This window comes from Sesamum indicum, linkage group LG11 (genome assembly GCF_026168435.1).
Source record: "Sesamum indicum cultivar Baizhima isolate 11 linkage group LG11, ASM2616843v1, whole genome shotgun sequence".
In the NCBI taxonomy this organism is placed as follows: domain Eukaryota; kingdom Viridiplantae; phylum Streptophyta; class Magnoliopsida; order Lamiales; family Pedaliaceae; genus Sesamum; species Sesamum indicum.
The window spans coordinates 6,174,694-6,188,877 of record NC_142667.1 but is presented as its reverse complement, the minus strand read 5'-3'; the positions used below and the strand labels follow the sequence as shown (position 1 = coordinate 6,188,877).

At 32.2% G+C, this 14,184-nt stretch overlaps 2 long non-coding RNA genes across 2 annotated transcripts; one reads left to right on the top strand and one right to left on the bottom strand.

Moving 5' to 3' along the window:
- Positions 1–3,026: 3,026 nt before the first annotated feature.
- On the top strand, positions 3,027–4,695 carry LOC148785043 (uncharacterized). Its single transcript, XR_016062935.1, has 3 exons — positions 3,027–3,068; positions 3,582–3,648; positions 4,427–4,695. It is a non-coding gene; the product is annotated as an uncharacterized LOC148785043 (long non-coding RNA).
- A 1,262-nt stretch (positions 4,696–5,957) lies between these two features.
- Positions 5,958–7,049, bottom strand: LOC148785042 (uncharacterized). Its single transcript, XR_016062765.1, has 2 exons — positions 6,864–7,049; positions 5,958–6,271 (listed from the first exon to the last, which is right to left on the bottom strand). It is a non-coding gene; the product is annotated as an uncharacterized LOC148785042 (long non-coding RNA).
- Between the last annotated feature and the right edge of the window lie 7,135 nt (positions 7,050–14,184).

Here is a 14,184-nt window from a genome sequence, read left to right as displayed (position 1 = left end):
GTATAACTCATTATAGGATATGGGGGTGAGGTGAAAGGACTGACAATTAGCGATTGAGTAGAAAAAAATGTTGTGAGGTTGAGGTAAGTAAATAATTAGTATTATCTATATATGTCCTCTTTATTTGTGGTATTACTGTTATATGATTTTTTTGGTTCATGCTGACTTTGATTTATCTGAAAATATATATGAGTGGTGAATGATGTAATTTGATTGACGATAATGTGTACGTGGAATGAGAAAGTACGTTAACATATTATGTTTGTTGTTTGATGTGTTGTGAGTGTCTGAGAATGAGAATGTATTGATATATGATTTTACATTACTAGTTGCTTACAAGAATGGTGATATGTGGAAATGAGGGAGTGGTGGAAATTGAATATAATTATGGTGTGAATACCCCTTTACGTGTTGAAAATGCTATGTGCGAAAAAAAAATGCTATGTGCGAAAAAAAAATGATATGTGCGAAAAGAAAGTGCTATGTGCGAAAAGAAAATGCTATGTGCGCAATGAAAGAGCTTTGATGCGAAATGAAAATGCTATGTGCGAAATGAGATTGATGAGCCGGCTGTCAAGGAAATTCACTTAAATTTATATAACGGTGAGACTGAGTTGGTGGGAAAAACACAATATCACCTTCTGGTAAGCAAACTAGGAAAAATGGAGTTTGGTTAGTTGTCTTATTATGAGATAGTCATGTGGTGTGATAAAACTGATTATGTTGGAATTAAATTGATTGTATTCCATTCGTGTTGCTTATTTATCTTGTTTGGGCTATGGTTGACATGCATATATAGATAGGACTGGTTATTTGCTTACTGAGTGGCATGCTCATTCCCCTGCTGATATTTTCTTTCAGAAATAGACTTTGAGGTGTCTGACTATTGAAGAATAGGTCCACGCGCTATACTCAGGCAGGTCGGGCCAGTATGCAGTTTTCTCTTCTTAGTCAGTTAGAGTACAACTCACATTTTGTTTGTACAGAGAGAATATAATTTTACGGATTACTTGTGGTGTTTGATATGTATATATATATAATATTGTAGGTTGATAATACTTGCTATGACATGTTGGGGTTACGTATGCAAATTGATTAATTGATTATGTGCAAATTTATATTTATGAACACAGGGATTACTATAAGTATGACGTTTAGGGAAGATATAGCCCTTGTAGCGAAGGGGGTGCTACATTAGATGGTATCAGAGCAGGGATTAGATTTTCTTGGGATAGTAGATGAAATGTAATATTATACTTATGGTGTATATGTTAAGAATCTACTCACAAGTGTGTATTTTATATAGGATGGAAGCGTCAAGAGAAAACGCTGCTGGCCCAACTGAGTCAATAGAGTCTGTGCAGGGTCATGATTCGGGATCAGAACATCAGGGGTTAGAATCCCAAAATAGAAATGCCCTACAACAAAAAATAAACCCTTTTATGCAACAGTTTATGGAAATGATGCAGAGGATGGCTCCACCGCCACAATCACAACCCCAAGATGCAGTTATTGACAAGAATTATGAAATAGTGAGGAAACAGGGAGCGAAGGTATTTGCCGGTACAACTGACCCTGCCGAAGCAGAGGAATGGCTTAGAAACACGGAAAGGATGTTGAACAGAATCGAGTGTACTTCTGAGCAAAAGTTGAGGTATGTAGTGTCCTTACTGGAGAAAGATGCCTTAGATTGGTGGGAAACAGTCCCAAGGAGCAGGAACCGACCAACCACTTTGACATGGAATGACTTTTTGAAAGAATTTGCTGACAAATATACTCCACCAGTCTACAGAAATCGTAAAAAAATTGAATTCCTGCAATTAAAGCAAAATGAGTTATCTGTTGCTGAATATGAACTACAATTTGTGAGATTGTCAAAATATGCCCAGAGGAGGTGAGTACCGATGAATTGAAGAGAGATAGGTTTGAAAGAGGATTAAGACTCGAGATTCGGGAGAAAATAGCAATTAAACCTCCGAGTTATGGTGCTCTGCTGGAAGCGGCATTGAGGGCAGAAGAGACATCCATTGAAAGGAGTTCTACTGAAGCTAAACGAAATAAAATGACAGATAACTTGAATCCTACACCAGGAGAAAGTAGTGCAGATTCCTTTAGGGGTTCTGGTTCACAGATGGGTTGGTTTAGAGGTCGAGGAGTGGGTCAGACTATTAGGTCTCCTTTAGTGTTTTCGAGTAGAGGCGGCCCTACTTCGGTTGGATTTGGAGGGAGACAAGGTCCAGCCAGATCGTTCAGTGGAGGATCTATTCCTTCTTGTGCTAATTGCGGTAGGAGACACATTGGTGAATGTTGGGGAGTCCGAACAATTATATGTTATAGTTGCCGTCAACTGGGACATATTGTCAGGGACTGTCCTACATGGAGGGATAATTCTAGAGGACCTCAGATTTCAGAGTTTAGCAATATGGGGGAAAACTCACAACGAACAGGTACGAGCAGAGGACGAGGTAGAGGGGGTCGAGGTAGAGGAGTTGAGAATGAAAATTAAGAAATAAAGAAATACCTATGGTGAAGGCCAAATAGAGTCATCACTCTCCAAGAGAAGCCACTTGGGAAGTTGAGGAGAACATGAGAGATAAATACCCATATTTACTCCCTGAGCCGGTAAGTTAGTTAAATTTCGAGGACAAAATTTTTATTAGGAGGGGAGAATTGTAACGGCCCAAAAATTATAATATATAATTGGGGGATTAATTGGTAAATTTTTATGAAACTTGGTTAATTAGTAAATAAATTATGTTCTATAATTGGAATATAATAAAGCTTGAACGGGTTAATTTGGAGTTTGTTATAATATTTGAGAGCAAATTATATTAATTAAAAAAAATTAGAAAGGATGTAATGGGTATTTCGAGAAAAGTTTAATAAAAAAAATATATTATATATATAATATATATAATATATATATATAAAGTGAAGAGAGAGAGAGTTGAAATGGAGGCGGTGGGGCCTCTGCACCCAATTTCATTTTAATATACAAATTCACACACACATACACATAATACACAATTCACACACACTAACGCACACACACATCGACGAAGACAGAGGTACGGTTTTTATTATTTTAATTTATATTAATTTATATAATTATATTATTTAATTAGTTCTTTTATTAAATATAATTTATATTGAGCGGTGAACTATTTAATCGGAGTATTTTATAATTTTGGCTATTTAAATTAGTGTCAAATTAAATATCACAATTGCTATAAAAATGATATAGTTGGGTAATTAAAATATTAGACTTTTTAGATTTAATTATCGCTATAGCTAATTTACACAATTCCATCGGAATGATTAACCAAATATGTAATCCTATGTATTATTGTTCAATTAAAGTGTATAATAGCGAGAAATTGATAGGAAATTCATAGAAATATTCTGAAAATTATATTTAATAAATGGTATGTTAATAAAGAGGAAAAACGAAGATTTGTATTTCGATAGAAATGGAATATTAAAGAATTATAAGAAATTGTACAAATGATATTCAATATTATATTTTAAAGAAATTACGATATTTTCGATATATTAATTGTGTATGGTATAACTCATTATAGGATATGGGGGTAAGGTGAAAGGACTGACAATTAGCGATTGAGTAGAAAAAAATGTTGTGAGGTTGAGGTAAGTAAATAATTAGTATTATCTATATATGTCCTCTTTATTTGTGGTATTACTGTTATATGATTTTTTTGGTTCATGCTGACTTTGATTTATCTGAAAATATATATGAGTGGTGAATGATGTAATTTGATTGACGATAATGTGTACGTGGAATGAGAAAGTACGTTAACATATTATGTTTGTTGTTTGATGTGTTGTGAGTGTCTGAGAATGAGAATGTATTGATATATGATTTTACATTACTAGTTGCTTACAAGAATGGTGATATGTGGAAATGAGGGAGTGGTGGAAATTGAATATAATTATGGTGTGAATACCCCTTGACGTGTTGAAAATGCTATGTGCGAAAAAAAAATGCTATGTGCGAAAAAAAAGTGCTATGTGCGAAAAGAAAGTGCTATGTGCGAAAGAAAAATGCTATGTGCGCAATGAAAGAGCTTTGATGCGAAATGAAAATGCTATGTGCGAAATGAGATTGATGAGCCGACTGTCAAGGAAATTCACTTAAATTTATATAACGGTGAGACTGAGTTGGTGGGAAAAACACAATATCACCTTCTGGTAAGCAAACTAGGAAAAATGGAGTTTGGTTAGTTGTCTTATTATGAGATAGTCATGTGGTGTAATAAAACTGATTATGTTGGAATTAAATTGATTGTATTGCATTCGTGTTGCTTATTTATCTTGTTTGGGCTATGGTTGACATGCATATATAGATAGGACTGGTTATTTGCTTACTGAGTGACAGGCTCATTCCCCTGCTGACATTTTCTTTCAGAAATAGACTTTGAGGTGTCTGACTATTGAAGAATAGGTCCACGCGCTATACTCAGGCAGGTCGGGCCAGTATGCAGTTTTCTCCTCTTAGTCAGTTAGAGTACAACTCACATTTTGTTTGTACAGAGAGAATATAATTGTACGGATTACTTGTGGTGTTTGATATGTATATATATATATGATATTGTAGGTTGATAATACTTGCTATGACATGTTGGGGTTATGTATGCAAATTGATTAATTGATTATGTGCAAATTTATATTTATGAACACAGGGATTACTATAAGTATGACGTTTAGGGAAGATATAGCCCTTGTAGCGAAGGGGGTGCTACATTAAAATAGGATCTGATCTCGTCTATTTATTCTTCATAAGTTTCAACAACTCTGCCACCATATTGGCAACATCCGTTTGTGCATCTGCTTTGGTTGTTACCATATCTGTTTTGTCCATCTCTTTTGTGTCTAAGTTCCCTGCAAAATTATAAGTTCTACCAGGTTGTTTCTTCCTCTCGTTTAGTGCTTTATACGATTCAGGTGTACCATGTATTTGAAAAGAAGTCTCCTTCAAATGTCCCTGTTTATGACAATGAGAGCAAATCAAGCCTCGCTTATCCTTTTCGAACATTGTTCTGTGCCTCTGTACTTGCCTTTGTGATCCTCTACTGTCTCTTAAAGCCACCTGGTATGCTGTATTGTTGTCGGCAAGATGCATATGCACGCTACGCTGCTGCTCCACGGCAAAAATCGTCGAGAAAGCCTTCTCCAAGTCAGGCAACGGATTGATCATGAGTAATTGGCTTTTTTCTTTATCGAAAGTCTCATGGAGCCCCATGAGAAACTGCATAAGTTGTGTGCCAGTATTCATCTCTGCAATTGCTATGTTTATCCCGCAAGAGCATCCTCCACAAGTACACTTAGGTGGTGGTGATAAGTAAAAAAGTTCATTCCACAACTTTTTCAGTTTCGTCAAGTAACTGTTTAGTGTCATGTTTCCTTATGAGATCGAGGAGATCTCTCGCTCTAACTGATATATTGTTGGACCAGTGCTACGTCCATATCTTGCCTCTATCTCTAGCTAAAGCTCACGAGAAGAGCTCACATACATAATACCTTCTACGATTTCCTTCGAAATCGAATTCCATAACCATGAAGTAACCATGAGATCTGCTTTCCTCCACTGTTCAAACAGAGCAGAGCCTATTGCGGTTGAGGAAACGTTCCATCGATGAAGGCTAATTTCATCTAGCAGCTAAGAGTAACATAAACCGCTCTACTCCATGTTAGATAGTTGGTGCCATTCAGAGGTGAAGAGGCGAGCACAAAGCTGGAATTATCTGAGGGATGAAGGTATAAAACATCCTTTTCATAGTGATCGGTTTCCAGTGTTTGCGAATCCGCCATAACTTGGCTTCTAATCTCAGCAATTTACAGAAATAAAATCACAAAACGGACGTATCAAGAGACCTTCAAGACGAAGGCTCTGATACCATGTAGAAATCACAATTCGAAGAAGCAGTAAATTTCCAATCTTGTTCAGAGAAATCGCCAATCAAAGGCCTGAGTTCCATTTTTGTTCAAATGTTCTATTACAGCAAAATGAAGAAGACAAACTCTGTTTAAATAAACAGAATTACCTCCAAACCGTCTAACTAATCTGCAACCAACTAATCAGCTTATGTGGACCAATAGTATAGTGAATAAAGGACGTAAGCGCTGACTGTACAATGAAGCTAAAACACAAAAGAAAAACGTGAATGACTAATGCAAAATGCGACGTTTCTTCTATCCATTGTCCAAGAGATCAACAGGAACACCAGCATCTGTAGCAGCTTGATCTTCAACTCTGTTGTATTGGAAACTCATGGCAAGTGAAGAGGATCTGGAAGTGGAAGCTTGAGTTCCAACAGGGTGGCAACAAGTCGAGCTCGACCATTTTTGTCTCGACCAGTTTGGGCTCAAGTGCGAGCTCGATACTGTAATTTCGAGCTCGAGCTGCCCAGATTTTCCACGGATTTCTTATGCCCATGGAGAATGGACACGGTTCATAATCTAGTATGTTAATTAAATGTTTTTCTTGGAAATAACAACATTTGAGAATTACAATAACAACGTATTACAATCAATTAAAATATAAATAGAGGGTTATTAAGTTACCATTTCCATGCTCAATTTCCATTCTGCCCAGCCAAAGTAAGTATTTGCCAGTAAAATCTTAAAAGTTTAATCTCATTAAGTAGAATCTCTTGGCAACAAATGAATGAAATAGCTCAAAGCCACTAACATTCTTGAGAAAATCCCCAACTCTAAGTAAAATGCAACTCTGTTCGTCTTCCACAATCCAATAAAACTCAACTTAGACATCAACATACGGCAGCAGACAACCGTGAACCTTACTCGTTGCCGTAAACCTTAGTTAATAGAGAAAGAAAGATTACCCGGAAGCCGTACTCGTTGCAGTACTCGTCGCCGTCCTCGTTGCCATCCTTGTTGCCGTGGATTTGGGGCTAGGGATTTAAGAGTTGGGTTTGGGGAAGAAATGAGAGAGGAGAATGGAGATAGAAAGAAAAAGAACGAGAAAGAAAAAGGTAGAAACGAGAAAAAGAGAGAGAAAGAGATGGGTTTTGACTTTTTATTGTATTATTATTATTATTATTATTATTATTATTATTATTATTATTATTACTACTACTACTATTATGATTATTATTATTTTAAATCATGGGATCGAATCATCAAATTTTTACATAGATAATAGTTGAAATTAATATATGTTCACAATCTGCAAAATTTATATATTTATAAATGTTAGTATAACATTGATGTAACTATCATTTTACATTGTTGAACAACATAGGTTAATAGGGCCATCAAAATTCAGATTAAACCATTAGATATGATCAAACTTAGAGAAAAATACATTTGGTAAAGTTTTAGACTTTTTGGATATACGTATGGCGAGATATCATACTCGATACATAAGAGTAATCATTCAAGACGGTGTATCGTTGAATCACGCCATGTGATTTTAAATCATACCATCTAATATGATCTAATGGTTATCGTCTTATATATATTTAAATTTCGTACGAATTGGGTGTTCGAATTTTAAGATATCGTAATTATTGATTAAATTTTTTGATCTCATTATATATATAATAAAATATTAATTAGAATTATTCAACCATCACCATCACCATCATCATCATCATCATCATTATTATTATTATTATTGTTATTATTATTATTATTATTTTATTATAATTTTTAGATTAATTCATAGGAATTACTAAATTTTGACATAAATTTATAAATAATAAAAAATCATAAGTGAATTACTCGTCATTTAAAAAAAAGTATAACGTAATACAAATATATATTAAAATATAACATAACGTTTATATATGTCATATTAAATAATAATTTTAATTAAAAAATATTATAATTTACTAAGTTGTTGATTAAAATTTATTTTTGTATAAAGATTAAATGTATAAATAAAAGTATCATAATTTATTATTATCCAAAATAAAATATATGATATTAATTAATAATTATAATACATAGTCAATTTTGATTATAAAATTGATCAAATATTAAATATACAATTAAATATATAGAAAAATTTAAAAATAAAAATATATATAAAAAATTAAAAAAATAGAAAAAGCTCATGAGCTGATGAACATAAAGAATTGGGCTTGAGCTCGAGCTCATCGAACCAGCTCGCGAAGCTCGTGAGCTAACTCGACTCATCTGCCACCCCTAAATTTAACCCCTTCACATTACTTTTTAAAATTTGACTTATTATTTGGTTTGAAAATAAAAAAAGATGTAGAAATTATATCTTGATACAAAAAAATAAATCAATTGTAAATTATCATTATTTGAATTTGAAGTAATACAAATAACATAAAATATAATTCAAAATTAAAATCTAAAATAATAATATTAACCTACATAAACACCATTTAAATATTATTATTGTTGGGCCATGCAAAATATATTGCTGTAATATTTTCGAGTTTTTCTAATTATTTCATGTTCTATGATAGAGGCATTTTTCTGTAAATATATTATGGTATGAATATACAAAATATTTGCTAGGAGTAAATTATAAATATATAGATAAAAATATTAATAAAATAAAATAAAATAGAGAACTTCTCATGGTCCATTTTAAATAAAAGGGAAAATTGCATAATACCCTCTGTGTTATGCTAAAATTGCACAAATTTACCTGTGTTATATAAATGGCAATAAAAGACCTTGTGAATTTTGAAACCCTGCAAAAACGACAGAAGGTGTTGTACAAGCGGTGGAAATAAGAGTAGGGGCTTTTTTTTTTTTTTTTTCCTATTTCAGCTTTTTCAATAGTGCAATGGCAAAAAATATCTTTCTCTTCCACTATATATACAACTTAACATCCTCTCACAAACATACTACACAAAAATAGAGTTTTAAATGGGTAAATGTTCAATTTGTCCCTTTTATTTGAACGTAAATAAAAATCACTTATAATTTTATATATAATTAAGTAAATTAAATTATTATTTAATTTAACTATATTTTGATATTTATTTATAAAATATACTTATCAATATACAATCCTAAAAATTATATAAGAAATTTTAAGTTATATATTATTAATTAAAATATTATATACTATTAATTAAATTAAATTACTATTTAATTTTTAAATATATTTTAATATTTATTTATAAAATATACTAAATAAATATAAAAATACCTAAAATTAGATAAATAATATAAACATACTTAAAAATTATATAAATTTTTTTAACTTATATAAAATATTATATTTTAATTAAATATTTAATATTTATTATATTTTAATTTTTATTAAATTAAATAATTTTAATTAATTTTTGTTTATCTTCTTCTCCGCTCGTCTTCTCCGTCGTCGATGAGTCGTTGAGAGTGATGAAAATGGGCAAGCTTGGTCTTGTTGGAATCGTCTCGATGAAAGGATTCAAACGGTGGTAGTTTTAGGCCGTGACTCGTCAAGACGGTGGAGAATCGACAACAACAAATTTCACAGTAGAAATAAATTTAAAATTTTTGGATCTCAGTAAAAAAAAATTTGATGAAAATGAGCATGGTTAGTCTCTTTCGAATCTTCAGATCAAGGCAAGTCTAGTGGTGGTAGTCCCAGGCTGGAATTCATCCGGACGGTGACGAATCGAAGCCAAGAAGCTTTGACGGTCGTGCTCGAAGCCCACTCTCTCTGGTCAATGAAAGTTCAAATTGATAGTATGGATATGTTCGCCTTAAGGAGAGGATTCCAATGGTATAATCCATGGTCAGAAATTTTTTTAGATGACACCGAAATCTTAGAGTGAAGATTTTGGAGAAGTAGTATATATAATGTATATATATAAATATATATAAATACAAATATATTTAAATTACTTAAGATTTGGACTTTATTTTCTACACTCAAAGATCAATGGTTGTTATAAGAAGGGTATAAAATTTAGCAAAAATTTAATGCCGTTCGGGTTTATCTAACGGAAAACACAAAGAGTATGCAATATTTTAGAAAACACAGAGAGGTTTTGCCTATTCTTTTAACACAGGGAGTTTTTAGCTAAATTTTGAAAACACATAGGGTTTTTATGCAATTTTCCCTAAATAAAATAGTACCATAAATTCAATATCAATGACTTTAACAATTTGTTGAACCATATAAGTTGTACAATTATCAACATAAATATTTAAGGTAGTTTTAAAAAATTACAAAATGAGGAACAACTAACTTATCCACCTTAATTTATCTCTCTCATCTTTATTTATATTTGAAATTAACTATAAATTTATTTAACTTTTATGCATTATTTTTTTAAACAATTGCATGACCATGCTTTTTCTTTATTCGTTTATTTTGGAGTTAATAAATTTTATATAATTAACAGTTTAATAATAAATTAATTGTTATAATAAATTTTTATATAATTGGATTAAATATATAATTATTTGTATCTGATATAAAATTTAACTTCTTTGTATTATTTTTTGAATTATTATTTATTTGAAATTTTTTAATAAACCTACAATAAATTTTTTAGAATAGACGCTCACCCCTTATCGCCTTGAGCTCGCCATGAGGTGCACGACCGCCCTTTCCACGCCTTAAGCTCATTATAGGGTGCGCAACCTCGAGTTTGTCGTGGAGTGTGCAACTGCGAGCCTGCCCTCGCTTCGAGCTTGACACGTAGCCTCAAGCTCACCATGGGGCATGTTGCCTCGAGCTGTTCGTTAGGTGCCAGGGCGTTCTCCTCCCTTGTTCTCGAGCTTGCCATGGGGTACACTTGCTCACCATGGGGTGTGCAACCTCAAGCTCACCATTGGGTGCATTGCCGCAAGCCACTCCTCACCCTCGAGCACGCCAGGGGTTCGCAGGCGCGAGCCTTGTCGCATCTCGAGGTGAGTGCGTGGATTGGATCTTGAAAACGAGGTGTGAGGACGCTCTCCTCTTGGACATGTATGATCTCTTGGAAGGGCATTCATCTCTAATCATTTGTGAGTTGTTCCCTTTTCATTTCTATACCTTTTCCCCTTTATTTCTACAAAATTATATATAAGTATAAACACATAAGAGAAAAGAGTAGTATTGCTTTGAACTTTAAGCATAAGAAATAATTTTTTTTATGCTTTACTTGAAGTTTTATTTTTCTTTCCCTTTTTACTCTTATCATTCCAATGGCATAGCATACAAGCATTTGTAATTCCTCTTAACTTGACATAAAGAGGATTACGGAAGTTATCTTCATCAATTAAATCATTAAAACCAGTAGGATGATCTAAACTCAAATTTGCAAGCTAAGCACTTGATTTTTCAGCAGCACTATCAAACTTATCAAGATAATTCTTGTCTCTCATGAGCTTTGCATCACATAACAAGATCATAAGCCATTCTAATTTTTTGATTTACGAATACCATCTTAGCATGGCATTTTCACTTCCCCACTCGTCACTTCTACAACCACTTTCTTCATGAGAAACTCTATTTTTCACATCTTTGGTCCATCTTTTTTTGATGTACCTCTCAAGTATAATATGTAGCTTCATATAATTAAAGGATTTTAAAACATGCCTACACACTATGCCCATAGACTCAAATTTGTGACAATTATATTTAATTTTCTCTTTCTACCTATCAATCACCACTATTCTAACCCTTGAAAATTAACCATAAGATTTTATTTTGAACAAACACAAAATGTGATCAATATGAGGAGATGGTTTTGTGAATTTATTTGTTTAAAGATTCAAATAATTCTACTTGAAATAGGTTGAACAAATTCAGAGTCGTGTATATACCTTAGCACCATAGTCCAATAGTGGGTCATTTTTTAAAATCGTTGTAGGGTTCCCATGGCAACAACGTGTGTCCTCAGTCTTTTCATTTGCACGCCAAGTTTTCTGAGTGTTTTTATAATTAAGAACAAAATTGTACAAAAGAAATTATCGTGTCACCTACTTTTTTTCAACATTGAGTTTATTCTTTCACTTCTAGAAGTAACAAAAAGTCCTGCATTGAACGTGTTGTTACTAAAACCCTTAGTCGATAAATAACATTGGCCCTACATTCAAAATTCTTTTGTTTGGAGTTCGTTAATGTTTAAAAAAGGTACATTCGTCACCATTTTAATACTAAATACTTTGGCATGTGCATATTTATAATATAATTAATATGTATCTTCAACACTTTTTATTATTTGACCAACTAAATGCTAATCAAATCTTCAATTCTTGTACAATAGACCTTATAGATGGTACCTATTATTTTTAGGTGTCGATGATTCTCCAAATGTAATTTGCTCCTTGTACCAATTTGGATCTTCATTATCAATATAATGTGACATATGTTGTTTTTTTTCTATTGTATTCATTTTTCTCAACTTCTAAGTGTTTGTTGTATCTTACACACAAAAACTGAATGATTATACCAATAATAATATTATAAAACATATATACATATATATACAAACAAACTCGATACGTACGCACATACACAAGAACACACAAAGACACACACACATACACACAAGAATACACAAACAACACACACTTACTGCAAAGCTCATATAAAATTAGAACAAGTAATACCTCGTACAACGAGACACTGATTACATCATACGCTACATTATAACTAATTATTTCATCAATATAACTAGTAGAAAGTTAATTATGATATTACGTAATTGGTATAGATAACTTAGTTTTTGAATAGAACCTAAATTATATTTCATTTACTTCAAAATAATTGCTCTCGTTACTCTAGTAAAAAAAACAAATTATATCATCGTTGACGAGCTTTCTATATTCATTTTTTTGATAGTTTTGACATTTCCTCACAAACATATAATAAGGGGCCAAATGACAAGGGTATCTAAAAATTTATTTTCGATGTATATAAAGGGAATTTATGTTACCTTTTATACTTTATGGGCTAAATACGAATATAAACATACTTTACGGGTGGAATGAAGAATTGTATGGTACGGTGTGGGAACACACTAGTAGAAGCGGTAATGGAAACACATACAATAATTAAAAATTAAAGCATAAAACAACGAATTCAATGGGTGTACCCTTGGAGTTTTTGGGCGTTTGGTGTAGTATGAAAATTAAACAACAATAAGGAATTAATCATACGAGGCTATGGTTGAAAATAAGAGGAGGAGCATAAGTGTAAAATCCGATTTTACCTCTTAAAGTTCCAAGATTTCAACCGGGCAACTTTGTCGAATTTGTCCACTCGAGATACCAATGTAGGAATCCATCAAAGATGATCCACACCACACCAGAATAAATGAGGCCTTGATCTCTTTGTTAGAAGGAATCAAGATCAAAATCTCACCCTTGGTGAGAAAAGAGGGACGGCCGAACATGTAGAGAAGGAAGGAAATTTTTTTTGTGTTGTATTGTGTAATGAATTATTATCCGATTAATTATACATGATATATATTTATATACTTTGAATAGACGAACAAGAATGTGTTTAGATACATTCTATTATCTGTAAGGTAACTTTTCAATCCATTCCAAATAGAGAAGAGTCAAATTATGTCCAAACTAACACTTTCAAATAATGCAATTCTTTGGTCAACTTTCTCACCATCAATTTTGCTAGTGGGCCTCAATGAGTGGGCCCATTTTATCTAAAATAAATTCAAGGCTCAATAAATTTTAATTAAATTCAATTTAATAAAATTTATTTAATTGAGCTCACTAGGTATTAATCCAATTAAATACTCAAGCCCAAATTGTCTTTATTTAATTAATGGAATCCAATTTATTAATTAAATAAAGACATGCCGAATTTAAATTAATTCAATTAATTCAAACTTGGGCCATCCATCCAATGGACCCCCATGTGTGAGTAGTACAATTACTTATACCTTATAAAACTACTTCTAAATTAATTCTTTGTTCTTTTTTGATGATTTGCGTGCGACTAAGTATACCTTTCAGCTAGACTTGGGCTAATGTCTAGATACATTCTATTATTTTAGGCGCTTAAATTTTTTTGGTCCGTCATTTTTTATATTTTTAAATTATTTCAACATTTTTTTTAACTTTTCTTAATCTCCAATTCATTCTCTCTCTCAACTTCTCACAATTTTTGTCTTTTTAGTAGTTTATATTTAATTAATACTTTCATTATTTAAATTTATATTAATTGCACATATATTTAAATGCGCCACACAGATTAGTAATTAATATCACTAA